This window comes from Arachis stenosperma, chromosome 2 (genome assembly GCF_014773155.1).
Source record: "Arachis stenosperma cultivar V10309 chromosome 2, arast.V10309.gnm1.PFL2, whole genome shotgun sequence".
Classification (NCBI taxonomy): Eukaryota; Viridiplantae; Streptophyta; class Magnoliopsida; order Fabales; family Fabaceae; genus Arachis; species Arachis stenosperma.
The window spans coordinates 48611608-48626830 of NC_080378.1; the positions used below are offsets into that span (position 1 = coordinate 48611608).

Here is a 15223-nt window from a genome sequence, read left to right on the forward strand (position 1 = left end):
AGATACTTGCATCAATTCCAAGTGAAAGTGTCACACTAAGTTTGGTGTGCCACTATTATTTTTTTTATGCAATGTATCATGCACACCATCTTATGTTTGCAATCATAGTGTTTTTATTTCTCTGTGCCTTGATTGTTATCTAAATCTTGCTTGCCTAAACACATATGCTACTGACATCCTCTTGTGTAAGACATTCATGATCCATTTTAGACCCCACCACCATTGTTCTAATTGTTGCTTGAGGAAGAGCAAGCATTCTGATTTGGTATGGGAAGGAGAAGAATGGGAGGAAAATGACAACAATAGAGAAGATGGACTACAAGGTTGTAAAGTTCCTTTTCCTCTCATTTGTTTCTAACACTTTAAATTGCATGATTGTCTTTATATTTTCTGTATACATGTGTGGTATGACTAAGCATAGCTTGAATTTGATTTGAAATATGTTGTTGTGACATTATGACTACCAACTTGAGTTTTGTAAATTCAAAAGCAAAAAAAGCATCATGATCATAAACAAACAAGGAATTAAAGAAGAATTTAGCATGTGCATACAAGTATTGGAAAGCTAGTATGTTTGATTGTTGCTCAATTGCATTAGATTTTATTTAATTGAAGTTTTTCATCTAGTACATTTGTGAAATCTTTTGAAATCATGAAAACCTTGAAGAAGCAAATACAATTAAAGCAAGAAAAGAAAAAGGGAAAGAATGAGAAAGCTGAAGGCTCTGAGTACCAATGGCAATTTATTTGCTAAGTGCTTGTGGTGTTTATGTATCAAGCCAAATGCTTGAAAACAAAACATTTAGAAGTCAAGGCTAGGCTCAAGTGCAAAAGCACTCCCTCAAAGCTCAAGGCTCTGAGCATCAATGATTAGAGAGTCAAGAAAAGAAAAGAAAAATGAGCTTAATGAAGTCCTCTAATTAAATGCTTGTGGTGCTTATGTATCAAGTGGTAATACTTGAAAACAAAGCATTTAGAAGTCGTAGCTTTGTTATTAACTCATGGGGCAAAGCACCCAAAAGGAAGAAAAAAAAAATCATCAAGCTTGTTTCAAGGAAGAATTATAAGAAAAAGATTTCATAAAATAAGCTAGATAGAAGCATCAATCATTTACATCTCTTTTGTAATTGTAGCATGCATAGAAAACTAGCTTGCCATGAACATTGAGTTGCTATTCTTCTTACCTTGGATTGTCAATCTTTATTGCATGATTCTTTCCTTGCTTGGGGACAAGCAAGATTTAAGTTTGGTGTTGTGATGACATGTCATCATATACCCATTTTCTATGCTTTTTCATACAAGAAATGGATGATTTGTGCTTAAATATTGAATGCTTTTTGTACTTAAGTGATATATTTTCTTGATATTTTAATTTTATAAATCTTGTAGGAAATAATAAGAAAAAGAAGCAAAGAAACACAAAAAAAGGAGAAAAAAAGAGCTTTGGGACACACTTTGAAGTTGGGGTACACTTTGGAGCTTTAGGCCACGCTTTTAAAAGCGTGGCCCATGACAAAATCAAAGAGGAAGCAGCCAGCACGCACACGATCCTGCCCTTGCCAAGGGCAGGGCAGAATCATAATGAAGCAAAGTGAGGATGAAGCAAATTTTGGCTAAGTTAAAATCTGGGCGCTAACAGCATGACCATGCCTCCTTCAAAGGGCTATAACTTGAGCTACAGAAGTCCAATTGATGTGCTTCCAGTTGCGTTGGAAAGCTGACATTCAGAGCTTTCCAACGATATATAGAAATCCATATTTGGCGCACAATTGGGGCAGGAACGAGAGGCATCTTTAAGGGCCAAAAATAAGCAAAAAGAAGCCAAGGAAAATGATGTAGCGTGTTTGCCTCCTCCATGATTCGAACTTGGGGCGTGGAAGTAGCAACATTGCCCTGCCCTTGGCGCGGGCAGGGCAGCATTTGGATGGCACAAGAACTTGGCGCACCAAGCAACAAATTTGGCGCACCAATTTCCTCCCCTGGCAGCACCAACGTGCGCACTCCTCGTCCCTGGCGCACCACAATTTTTTGCGCAATCCTGGCAGCACCATGGCCGCACCAACTCGCATCAACACACACCAAAGCCGCACCAACCTCATGCACCATGCACCAAATTTCTGCCCTGCCCTCCACAAGGGCAGGGCAGCCTCCTGGAGCAACATTTTGGGCCAAAAATCAACCAAAATTCAATTTAATTCAATTCCTCACCAAATTGAATCAAGGCCAACCAAACCCATTTCTCCTCAAATCCAAGGCAAGCAAAGCCCACTCAACATGACTCAAAGGCACATGGATCAATTAAATTAGGATTTTCATTTTTGTAATTTGTTTTAATTTCATTTTCATTTTTCATTTTGTTGCCTATATAAAGGCATCAGTTCCATCTTTGTAGGAGAGCTCTTTCCTTTATTTTTCTTCTGTCTTAAATTTAGGAATTGAGAGTTCTCTCTCTGAATTTCCCTTTCTGTTTGAATTTTGGATTGTGATTGAAAGGAATTCTGTTTTCATTCTCCATCCGCAACATCTCTGCTTTGTTCTTCTGCATAATTCAAGGAATTTTGAATTGAATCTAAATTCTCTTTACTGCTTTCATCTACTTTCCTTCTGCAATTGTTCTTGGTTGGATCAAGGAAGGAATTGAGATCTAGACTTGTTTTCTAGTCTCATTGATTTCCTGAGATCCTCACTTGTCATTTTAGATTTCATATTTGAATTGAGCTTTCTTGCTGATTTATTTTTCTGCTGTTACTTCATCTGCATTTTTACCTTTCTGTTCCTATTGCTTCCAATTTAATTTTAAGCAATTTAATCTCCCTGCAATTGTTCTACGCTTTGCTTTACTGCTCTCTTTAATTTCCAGCACCCAACCCTCTTTACTTTTCATGCAATTTACATTTCTTGTCATTTAAGATTCTTGCAATTTTACTTTCTTGTTATTTAAGTTTCCTGCAATTTTACTTTCTGCACTTTAATTTTCCTTGCTATTTACTTTCTGTTGGTTACACTTCATCCAAATTCATTTCAATGTTAGCTTGACTAAACTAATCACCCACTAAAATTGCTTGATCCATCAATCCCTGTGGGATCGACCTCACTCTAAGTGAGTTATTACTACTTGATGCGACCCGGTACACTTGCCGGTTGGATTTGTGTGTTGGAAATTCATTTTTCCACAAAAACACCATCAGTTAGTTGTGTGAAGTTGTGATAAAGAGTTGAGATTGCAATTGAGCGTACCATGTTGATGGCGCCATTGATGATCACAATTTCGTGCACCAAGTTTTTGGCGCCGTTGCCGAGGATTGTTTGAGTTTGGACAACTGACGGTTCATCTTGTTGCTTAGATTAGGTAATTTTATTTTACGTTTAAGCTTTTTACTTTTCAAAAATTTTTCAAAAATACAAAAAAATATTTCTATTTTGTTCTTCAGAGTTTTTAAGAATGGATTCTAGAGTTTCATGATGATTTGTTGAAGTATGGCTGGCTGTGAAGCCATGTCTAATCTTTTGGACCAAGGTTTCAACTTATCATCACAAGAGCTTGTTGATTTCTATCAATTTTGCCGTTGTGAGTAATGATCTGCTAAAGCTTGGCTGGCCATTGGCCATGTCTAGTGTTTTGGACCGGAGTCTTAGACTAGCATTGCAATGATTCCTGGAATTCTCATTAAGAATTTTGAACCCTTGTTTTTCTTTTCCACTCAATTTTTGAAAAAGCAAAAAAAAATTTATAAAATCTTAAAATAAAAAATATTTCTATGTTTCTTGTTTGAGTCTAGTGTCTAATTTTAAGTTTGGTGTCAATTGCATGTCTTTATTCTTCTAATTTTCGAAAATTACATGCATTATGTTCTTCATTGATCTTCAAGTTGTTCTTGATGATTTCCTTGCTCTAATCTTTAAATTCTCTTGTCTTGAGTGTTTTGTTGTTTCTCATATGTATTCTCAATTTGTTAGTGTCAATAGTATACAAACTTCTAAGTTTGGTGTCTTGCATGCATTATTTATTTGATCTTAGTGGCATTTTGATTATTCCTCATCATTAAAAATTCAAATTTTTTTAATTTGTGTCTTTTCAAGTCAATAATACAGTGAATTGAAGATTCAGAACATGCAGCAGAGGAATTACATAGAAAAAGCTGGGCGTTCAAAATGCCCAGTGAAGAAGGAAAACTGGCATTTAAACGCCAGCCAGGGTACCTGGCTGGGCGTTTAATGCCCAAAATGGTAGCATTTTGGGCGTTAAACGCCAGAATGGATACCATTCTGGGCGTTTAACGCCAGGATGATACAAGAGGGAAGATTTGTTTTTAATTCAAATTTTTTTTCCAAGTTTTCATAATTTTTCAAAACCAAATCTTTTTCAAACCATATCTTTTCAATCATATATTTTCAAAATCAATTTCTTTCTATTCTCAAAAATACTTGCCTACAATTAATGATTTGATTCAACATTTCAAGTATGTTGCCTTTTCTGTTAAGAAAGGTTTAATGTTTGAATCATATCCTTTAAATTTCTTATTAGCCAAGTCATTAATTTTAAAAAAATCAAATCTTTTTTAAATTGTTTCTCAATCATATCTTTTTAAAACCATAACTCTTCAATCATATCTTCTTAATCACATCTTTTTCCAAATAATTTTCAATCTTTTTGATTTCTAATTTCAAAATCTTTTTCAAAAATCACTTTATTTCTTTCCCAACTTTAATTTTCGAAAATCATTCTTCAATTTTTCAAAATTTCTTCAAAATCTTTTAATTTATTTTCGAAAATTCTTCCCCTCTTCTCACATCCTTCTATTTAAGGACTAACACTCCTCCACTATCAACAATTCTAACTCTATCTCTCCTGATAAGTTCGAATTCTTCTTCTTCTACCTCCTCCTTCTATTCTTCTTTTCCTCTGACATCTCAAGGAATCTCTATACTGTGACATAGAGGATTCCATATTTTCTTGTTCTCTTCTCTTTCATATGAGCAGGAGCAAAGACAAAAGCATTCTTGTTGAGGCTGACCCTGAACCTGAAAGGAACTTGAAGCGAAAGCTAAGAGAAGCTAAAGCACTACTCTCTGTAGAGGACCTAACAGAAATCTTCAAACAAGAAGAAGACATGGCAGCCGAAAACAACAACAATGCCAACGATGCAAGGAATATGCTGGGTGACTTTACTACACCTACTCCCGACTTCTATGGGAGAAGCATCTCTATCCCTGCCATTGGAGCAAACAACTTTGAGCTTAAGCCTCAATTAGTTTCTCTAATGCAACAAGATTGCAAGTTCCATGGACTTCCATTGGAAGATCCTCATCAGTTTTTAGCTGAATTCTTGCAAATCTGTGACACTGTCAAGACCAATGGGGTTGACCCTGAGGTCTACAGAAATATGCTATTTGATAAACCCCATTTGTAGGGTTTATCTTGTATTGATTTTAGGGGATTTTATCACCTTTTACCCACATTTATTCAATGAAATAGCATGGTTTTGTATATTCTCCTTTAATTGTGCTTAAGAGTGAAAACATGCTTTTTAGGTCTTAAAATAGATAAATATAATTTACCTTGATTCCATTAGATGCCTTGATATGTTTTTTAAGTGGTTTCAAATTTAGGAGGCAAAGATTGGATCAAGGAAATGAAGAAAAAGCATGTAAAGTTGGAGAACTCATGAAGAAATGAAGAAACCGGAAAGCTGTCAAGCCTGACCTCTTCGCACTTAAATGACCATAACTTGAGCTACAGAGGTCCAAATGATGCGGTTCCAGTTGGGTTGGAAAGAAAACATCCGGGGCTTCACAACGATATAAGATTTGCCCTAGTTGCACAGCAGATAGGGACGCGTACGCGCACTATACGCGTATGCGTCGTTGTGCCACCTGGTTCACTTAATGCAATCTGTGGGCCAGCGAATTCTCAAGCCTTGTGAGCCCAATCCAACTCATTTCTGATGCTATTTAAGCCAAGGATTGAAGGGGAATCAACATACTTTTACCATTAGTCATAGTTTAGTTTTAGAAGTAGTTAGAACTAGTTTTTAGAGAGAGAAACTCTCACTTCTCTCTAGAATTAGGATTAGGAATTAGGGTTAGATTAGGATCTTACAGTTCTAGGTTTAATTCAAGTCTCCTTCTACTTCTACCTCCAATTGGTGATTGCTACACTTTGGTTCTTCTCTCTATCCCTATTCTCTTGTTGTAATTTCTCTTATTTTGTTTCTAGGTTTTGTAATTGAGATACTCTTTTTCTCTTTATTTTCTTTCAATAATGCAATTTGAGGTAATTCATGATAATTGTGATTTCCTTGATTGTTGTTGTTAATTCTTTGTATTCAATTGTAGTTAGAATTCATTCTTGTTGTGATTGACTATACTTTTCTTTTGTGCCTTCCAAGTGTTTGATTAAATGCTTGGAAGAATGTTAGACTAGAATTTTATGTTCTTGGCTTGAGAAGGTAACTTAGGATTTCTTGAGTCACTAGTGTCCAATTGTTTGATAGTTGATAGCCATTAACTCTAGCCTTCATTAATCCAATTAGTGAAAAGCTAGGACTTATGGACTAGGATTGATATAACTCACTTGACTTTCCTTTGTTAATTGATTTAAGGATGACTAAGTGGGATTAATCCTTGCAACTACCATACTTGTGGCTAGTGATAATGATGAAGACCCTTGATAACCAAACCTTGCCAAGACCATTTTGTGAATAAAGTTTTCCTACCACTTACTATTCACATTTCTCATCCAAAACCCCAAAATAAACAAGTCCATAACTAATAACAAGAACACTACCCTGCAAGTCCTTTGAGAGACGACCCGAGGTTTAAATACTTCGATTTATAGATTTTAGGGGTTTGTACTTGTGACAAACAAATTTTTGTATGAGAGGATTATTGTTGGTTTAGAGACTATACTTCGACGAGATTTCATTTGTGAAATTCTAAACCGTCAAAAATCTAATAATCAAAATGGCGCCGTTGCCGGGAATTTGCAATGGTGTTGTGTTATTGGTTATTGTACATATGTGAATATTATGAATAGGTTTATCTTTTGTTTGTTTCTTAATTTTTGTTAGTTTTATTTTGTTCTCTCACTATGAATTCTCACTTTGGCTTTGAGTTTGGTTCTAATTGTGTTGTAGGAAATGTGAACTTTAATATTAACATGTACCATGGATGGAACCATCAAAGATGGGAGGAGCCTCAAGGAATTGATCACTCCTATTGGCAACAACCTCCGGACACTTATAGGTATAATTTCCATCCTAATGCATGCCAATTTAACGGCTATGATGACTCTTTTTGTGACACTCAACAACCACCATCATATGCCTATGAATCTCATCCTCAACATGAACCTCAACCATTCTCACAAGCCTTTCATTACCAAACACCGCCCTATGATCCATGTCCATCATATGACCAATCACCCATACCATATTCTTATGACCATTATGAGCAAGAACCTTTAGAACCACCACAACCCTATCAAGATTACTACCATTAACCACCTCAACACTCACCATCTCCTTACCCTTACCAAGAAGAACCACCTTCCTACTATGAACCCACTCTCCAAAATAATGAACCTTCCTATTCACCCCAAGCCCCAATAGACGATCCTCTCACTTTGTTACTCCAAGGACAAGAAGCCATGAAGCGGGATACACTTGAGTTTGTGACCAATTTGACCAAGGTGGTGCACACTTTAGCCCACCAATGTTTGAATACTCAAGGTACTTTCGTGACCACATGTGAAAAGTCAAAAGAAGAGCAAAGCATGAAGAAGAAATTGGAAAATCCGGTGGAGAAGGAGGAGTCAAATTTTGTGTTGGAGCAACTAGAGGAAGCCATGATTGTTGAAGAAAAGGAAGGAGTGGTTGAAGATTTAGGAGATGTTAAAAATCCAAGGGAATGTAGCATCATGGAGCACTCTTCCAAGAAGCTTGATATTGATGTTGAGGAGGGTGTGCAACCTCCAAGGCATATCATCGTTGGAGACTTGGAAGAGGCTTATCAAGAGATGGATTCAATCATGGATGAATTTCTCTCTACAATGGAATCCTCTCCCATTGGACATGGAGTTGAAATTATAGAAGAGTGTGCACAACCTCCCATACCCTTAGTGAGCAATGAGAAAGAGAGCTACCAAGAGGAAAACGTTGGCATGGTGTATATCGAAATTGAAGAATATGAAGAGGTTGACCAAGAAATGGACTTATTCATCAATGAATTTCTATCCAAAATTGAATCACCTCCCATTAGGCAAGAAATCAAAGTTCTTGAAGACAACACCAAGCCATGTGATAAAAGGGGAAAGGTTGAAATCGAGGAAGCTCGCAAAGAGGTGGAAATACACAAAGAAGAGCACAAGGAAGTAGACCTTGCATTGTCTAAGTGTGGGGAGGTCTCCCTTCCCGAGTCACCATCCAACACAACATTCAAGTGGGTAAAATTCTTATCCATAAGCTTTACTTTCTCGCTTGAATATGGTTTGATTGAAACGGATGGACAACTTAGAGCTCTTTGTGGAATTAAAAGCAAGAATGAGTTGTGTAGTGGTTGCAAGTTAGGAATTAGGCTCATTAAGGTCAAAGCTTCAAGGTATAGGAACGATGATTGGAAGAATGCCACTTTACAAGGGTCTCGACAGAAGGCTTGGTATGTTAAAGAGAATTCTATATGTCAACCACCCGGAAAGAAAGAGTATGAAGACCAAATCGAAGACGGGTGCGAAAACAAGATATGGGATCCCGGTTCGCTCTGTGAAGACCAACTATGGGGACTCATATCTTGGGTAGAACTTTGCCCAAGCTTGATGAAGATGGTTGGAAATTCTGTCAACTAATTGAGAAGCAAAGATCCTTGGAGATTCAAGGATGAGTACAAACATAAGCCACCATGACAATAAGCTCCTCAAAATGTCCAACTTAAGGACTTAAACTAAAAGTGCTAGGTGGGAGACACCCCACCATGGTAAACTCTTTCCATCCTCTTTTAGTTTTGTTTAATAAGTGATTTGAGTTGCCATTGTAGGTAGATTTTCATTTCATATTGATTTGTTTGTAAAGATTGGTTGTTAGTATGTTGTATTCATTAGTAGTAGATGAATAAATCCTAAAATCAAATTGCATTTTTGTGAATTGTTTGATATTTGATTGAATAAAGAAGAGTTTTAGACATTATAGGGAGCTCTTGGGCAAAAAAAAAAAGGGCATCGGCGCGTTAGCACGCTGTTCGCGCGCGCGGATTGCACTTCTGCAACTTCTAGTACAAAAACCAGAGAGTTGTGCACGCTTTGTGCTAGCATTGTGCTGGGAGCACAACCTCATCCACGCGTAAGCGCGTTGTGCACGCGCGCGGATTGTCCCTGCTGCATCCACGCGTAAGCGCGCTGTGCGCGCGCGGATTTGCACCCTGCTTTTCTCCTTCCTCCTTTCTCCTTCTTTCCTCTTTTCTTCTTCTTTCTTTCTATTTTTTTCCTTCTTCCTCTCTGGGAAAATTTTTTTTAATATAAAAATTTTTTTTAATAATAAAAAAAAAATAATATAATAATAATAATAATAAATAAATAAATAAATACTAAAAAAAAACAATTTTTTTCCTCCATTTTCTTTTATTGCATTTGCTTATTTTCATTCATTGCATTTTAATTTTGTTTTTTTTTACCTTGCTCTCATTTTATTTTCTAACTTTCTCATTTTAATAATGGTGTTGAACTTTCCTACTCAATTGTTGAGACATTCTTGCATTATTTTGGTATTTCTTGACTTGTTTGATATTGTTGGGTGATGAAACTTTTAAATCAATGCTTCATCTTGTATGACTCTTGTGTCTAGTGCATTGATATGACATCATATTGTCTTTCGTGACCCGTTTTTTCTCATTTGAACTTGATGCTCAATATACTATTCATGCTTTAACTTTACTCTTGCATCGAGCTTAATGATATGCCTTAGCTTACATTGTTTTCTCACTCACATGCTTAGCTAACATGTAGTAGAGAATCATACTCTTATTCGGCATTAGCCCCCGCCTATGTTCTAATTGCTTTGATATCTTTGTTATAGGCTTAATTTTCTTTCTTTTTCTCACCTTTTAGGTTGGCCACCAAGAAAAAAAAAAGAAAGTTTCTAAATGGGGCAACAAACAAGTCATCCGCACAACCTTTTGAAGGAGCTCATCAATTGTAGCAACCCATCCACCTTGCTCTTCTTTGCATGCACCGAGGACGGTGCAATCTTCAAGTGTGGGGAGGTCGTTCGACCGATCTCCATGGGTAAAAATTTCCTTTTCAGCACCAAATTTTTTATTTTCTTTGTTAGATTAGCTATTGCATTGCATGATAGGTTGCATGTTAGTTAGAATTTATACATATTTTACCACTTCTCTCTTATTAGGACTACTTGGTTAGGGTGATGATTTCTTTTCCAAGAAACTGTTTTAGAGCACCCTACCAATTTGAAAAAAAATACTTTGTGGAACTTGCTTGAAAGAATGTATTTTGGAACATGGTTTTTGAGCTAAGAACACACAAGCATGTGAGTTTTGAGCCTAATTGCGTGGTTACATCTTATAACCACTTATCGTCCTTCTTGTGTGCATTATTCTCTTTCTATGAATGTAATCTTTGATTTGTTTGATTCTTTATGTCCATTATTTTGTGTATTCATGCATTTATATGAGTGAGGCCATCATTTCATTAGCTCACTTACCCATAAAGCCTACCTTTTATCAACCATTGTTAGCCAACTTTGAGCCTACGCTTAACCCACTTGTTCTTAATTCAGCACATTACAAGCCTTAAAGCGAAAAACAAATAAATGTCCTTAGTTTGGATCTTGATTAGCTTAGGCTAGTGTGTGTGAGTATCATTCAAGTGTGGGAAAACTTGGGATATTGGTTGGGAAAAAGGGTGTGTTTTTGTATTTTTGTTGTAAAAATTACGCATTAGGTACATACTCATGCGTTAATCAAATGTAAAACCATATGCATTGATATTCTTGAAAGAAGAAAAAAATGATGAGAAAAACAAAAAGAAAAAAAAAGAAATAAATGTGCAAAAGAAAAGAAAAATAGAAAAAGAAAGAAAGAAAAAAAGAAAAGCAATAAAAAGGGGACAAAATGCCCCAAAGTGAAGCTTAATAAAATCAATGCATATGTATTGTGATAAAGGAAAAAAAATGCATGAGTATGAGAAGAAAAAGTGAAAAATGGGTAGTTAGGTTAGCTTTGAAATTGTATAGGATGTCATAGGTTAGGTGGGAAGTTTAAGCTTATCAAAGATTCGAATTTCAAGCTCACTTGACCAAATATGCATCCTTACCTTGACCCTAGCCCCACTATAACCTAAAGAAAAGACCTCACGATAATTGTATGCATGCATTGAATAATTGTTGATTGTTAGATGAAAAACAAATCTTGGAAATCATGATTAGGGGAGAATTGAGTGAATCAACCCCAAACACCGAGCGAATAGAGTGCAAACACCTTCGGTGAGGGTTCGATGCTCAATTCCTTGATTCTCGGCTTTCACGAGCTTTCTTCTTGCAAGTCTATTTGAACTTCATTTTTTATACTTGAATTGGTAGGATTCATGAATTGTTATATGATCTTGGCCCTACTTGTGCATACATGCTCTTGGAGGATTGATTTATTTTTAACCAAGTAGGTAGAATCATTTTGCATTTAGTTGCATTCATATAGATAGATGCATATAGTTTATTTACATTGAATAAATGTTGATACCCTTTGTTTCACTCTTGGCTTAAGCATGGGGACATGCTTGGTTTAAGTGTGGGGAGGTTGATAAACCCCATTTGTAGGGTTTATCTTATATTTATTTTAGGGGATTTTATCACCTTTTACCCACATTTATTCAATGAAATAGCATGGTTTTGTATATTCTCCTTTAATTGTGCTTAAGAGTGAAAACATGCTTTTTAGGTCTTAAAATAGATAAATATAATTTACCTTGATTCCATTAGATGCCTTGATATGTTTGTTAAGTGGTTTCAAATTTAGGAGGCAAAGATTGGATCAAGGGAATGAAGAAAAAGCATGTAAAGTTGGAGAACTCATGAAGAAATGAAGAAACCGGAAAGTTGTCAAGCCTGACCTCTTCACACTTAAACGACCATAACTTGAGCTACAGAGGTCCAAATGATGCGGTTCTAGTTGGGTTGGAAAGCTAACATCCGGAGCTTCGCAACGATATAAGATTTGCTCTGGTTGCACAGCAGATATGAACGCGTACGTGCACTATACGCGTACACGTCATTGTGCCACTTGGTTCACTTAATGCAATCCGTGGGCCAGCGAATTCTCAAGCCTTGTGGGCCCAATCCAACTCATTTCTGATGATATTTAAGCCAATGATTGAAGGGGAATCAACATACTTTTACCATTAGTCATAGTTTAGTTTTAGAAGTTGTTAGAACTAGTTTTTAGAGAGAGAAGCTCTCACTTCTCTCTAGAATTAGGATTATGAATTAGGGTTAGATTAGGATCTTATAGTTCTAGGTTTAATTCAAGTCTCCTTCTACTTCTACCTCCAATTGGTGATTGCTACACTTTGGTTCTTCTCTCTATCCCTATTCTCTTGTTGTAATTTCTCTTATTTTGTTTCTAGGTTTTGTAATTGAGATACTCTTTTTCTCTTTATTTTCTTTCAATAATGCAATTTGAGGTAATTCATGATAATTGTGATTTCCTTGATTGTTGTTGTTAATTCTTTGTATTCAATTGTAGTTAGAATTCATTCTTGTTGTGATTGACTATACTTTTCTTTTGTGCCTTCCAAGTGTTTGATTAAATGCTTGGAAGAATGTTTGACTAGAATTTTATGTTCTTGGCTTGAGAAGGTAACTTAGGATTTCTTGAGTCACTAGTGTCCAATTGATTGATAGTTGATAGCCATTAACTCTAGCCTTCATTAATCCAATTAGTGGAAAGCTAGGACTTATGGACTAGGATTGATATAACTCACTTGACTTTCCTTTGTTAATTGATTTAAGGATGACTAAGTGGGATTAATCCTTGCAACCACCATACTTGTGGCTAGTGATAATGATGAAAACCCTTGACAACCAAACCTTGCCAAGACCATTTTGTGAATAAAGTTTTCCTACCACTTACTATTCACATTTCTCATCCAAAACCCCAAAATAAACAAGTCCATAACCAATAACAAGAACACTACCCTGCAAGTCCTTTGAGAGATGACCCGAGGTTTAAATACTTCGGTTTATAGATTTTAGGGGTTTGTACTTGTGACAAACAAATTTTTGTATGAGAGGATTATTGTTGGTTTAGAGACTATACTTCGACGAGATTTCATTTGTGAAATTCTAAACCGTCAAAAATCTAATCATCACTATTCCCTTTTGCTGTAAGAGACAGAGCTAGGATATGGTTGGACTCACAACCTAAAGAAAGCCTGAACTCTTGGGAAAAGCTAGTCAATGCCTTCTTGGCAAAGTTCTTTCCACCTCAAAAATTGAGTAAGCTTAGAGTGGAAGTCCAAACCTTCAGACAGAAGGAAGGTGAATCCTTCTATGAAGCTTGGAAAAGATACAAACAATTGATTAGAAAGTGTCCTTTTGACATGCTTTCTGAATGGAGCATCATAGGTATCTTCTATGATGGTCTGTCTGAACTGTCCAAGATGTCATTGGACAGCTCTGCTGGAGGATCTCTTCATCTGAAGAAGACGCCTGCAGAAGCTCAAGAACTCATTGAAATGGTTGTAAATAACCAATTCATGTACACTTCTGAAAGGAATCCTGTGAACAATGGGACGAATCAGAAGAAAGGAGTTCTTGAGATTGATACTCTGAATGCCATATTGGCTCAGAACAAAATATTGACTCAGCAAGTCAATATGATTTCTCAAAGTCTGTCTGGAATGCAAGCTGCACCAGGCAGTACTAAGGACGCTTCATCTGAAGAAGAAGCTTATGATCCTGAGAACCCATCAATGGAAGAGGTGAATTATATGGGAGAACCCTATAGAAACACCTATAATCCTTCATGGAGAAATCATCCAAATATCTCTGGAAGGATCAACAGAGACCTCAACAAGGTTTCAACAACAATAATGGTGGAAGAAACAGGTTTAGCAATGGCAAGCCTTTTCCATCATCTTCTCAGCAACAGACAGAGAATTCTAAGCAGAGCCACTCTGACTTAGCAACCATGGTCTCTGATCTAATCAAAACCACTCAAAGTTTCATGACTAAAACAAGGTCCTCCATTAGAAACTTGGAGGCACAAGTGGGTCAGCTGAGTAAGAAAGTTACTAAACTCCCTCCTAGTACTCTTCCAAGCAATACAGAAGAGAATCCAAAAGGAAAGTGTAAGGCCATCAACATAGCCGAATTTGGAGAGGAGGAAGAGGCAGTGATCGCCACTGAGGAAGACCTCAATGGACGTCCACTGGCCTCCAATGAGTTCCCTAATGAGGAACCCTGGGAATCTGAGGCTCACACTGAGACCATAGAGATTCCATTGGATTTACTTCTGCCATTCATGAGCTCTGATGAATATTCTTCCTCTGAAGAGGACGAAGATGTCACTGAAGAGCAAGTTGCTAAGTACCTTAGAGCAATCATGAAGCTAAATGACAAGTTATTTGGTAATGAGACTTGGAAGGATGAACCCCCCTTTGCTCACCAAAGAATTGGATGACTTAACTAGGCAGAGATTACCTCAAAAGAGACAGGACCCTGGGAAGTTCTCAATACCTTGTACATTAGGCACCATGACCTTTGAGAAGGCTCTGTGTGACCTAGGGTCAAGCATAAACCTCATACCTCTCTCTGTAATGGAGAAGCTAGGGATCTTTGAGGTACAAGCTGCAAGAATCTCACTAGAGATGGCAGACAATTCAAGAAAACAAGCTTATGGACTTGTAGAGGATGTTCTGGTAAAGATTGAAGACCATTACATCCCTGCTGATTTTATAGTCCTAGAGACTGGAAAGTGCATGGATGAATCCATCATCCTTGACAGACCCTTCCTAGCCACAGCAAAGGCTGTGATTGATGTTGACAGAGGAGAATTGATCATTCAAGTGAATGAAGAATCCCTTGTGTTTAAGGCTCAAGGATATCCCTCAGTAACCATGGAGAGGAAGCATGAAGAGCTTTTCTCAAAACAGAGTCAAACAGAGCCCACACAATCAAACTCTAAGTTTGGTGTTGGGAGGCCACAACCAAATTCTAACTTT

At 36.9% G+C, this 15223-nt stretch overlaps 1 non-coding gene across 1 annotated transcript; it reads right to left on the minus strand.

Moving 5' to 3' along the window:
* Positions 1–13498: 13498 nt before the first annotated feature.
* On the minus strand, positions 13499–13606 carry LOC130964472 (small nucleolar RNA R71). Its single transcript, XR_009080565.1, has one exon. It is a non-coding gene; the product is annotated as a small nucleolar RNA R71 (small nucleolar RNA).
* Positions 13607–15223: the final 1617 nt, after the last annotated feature.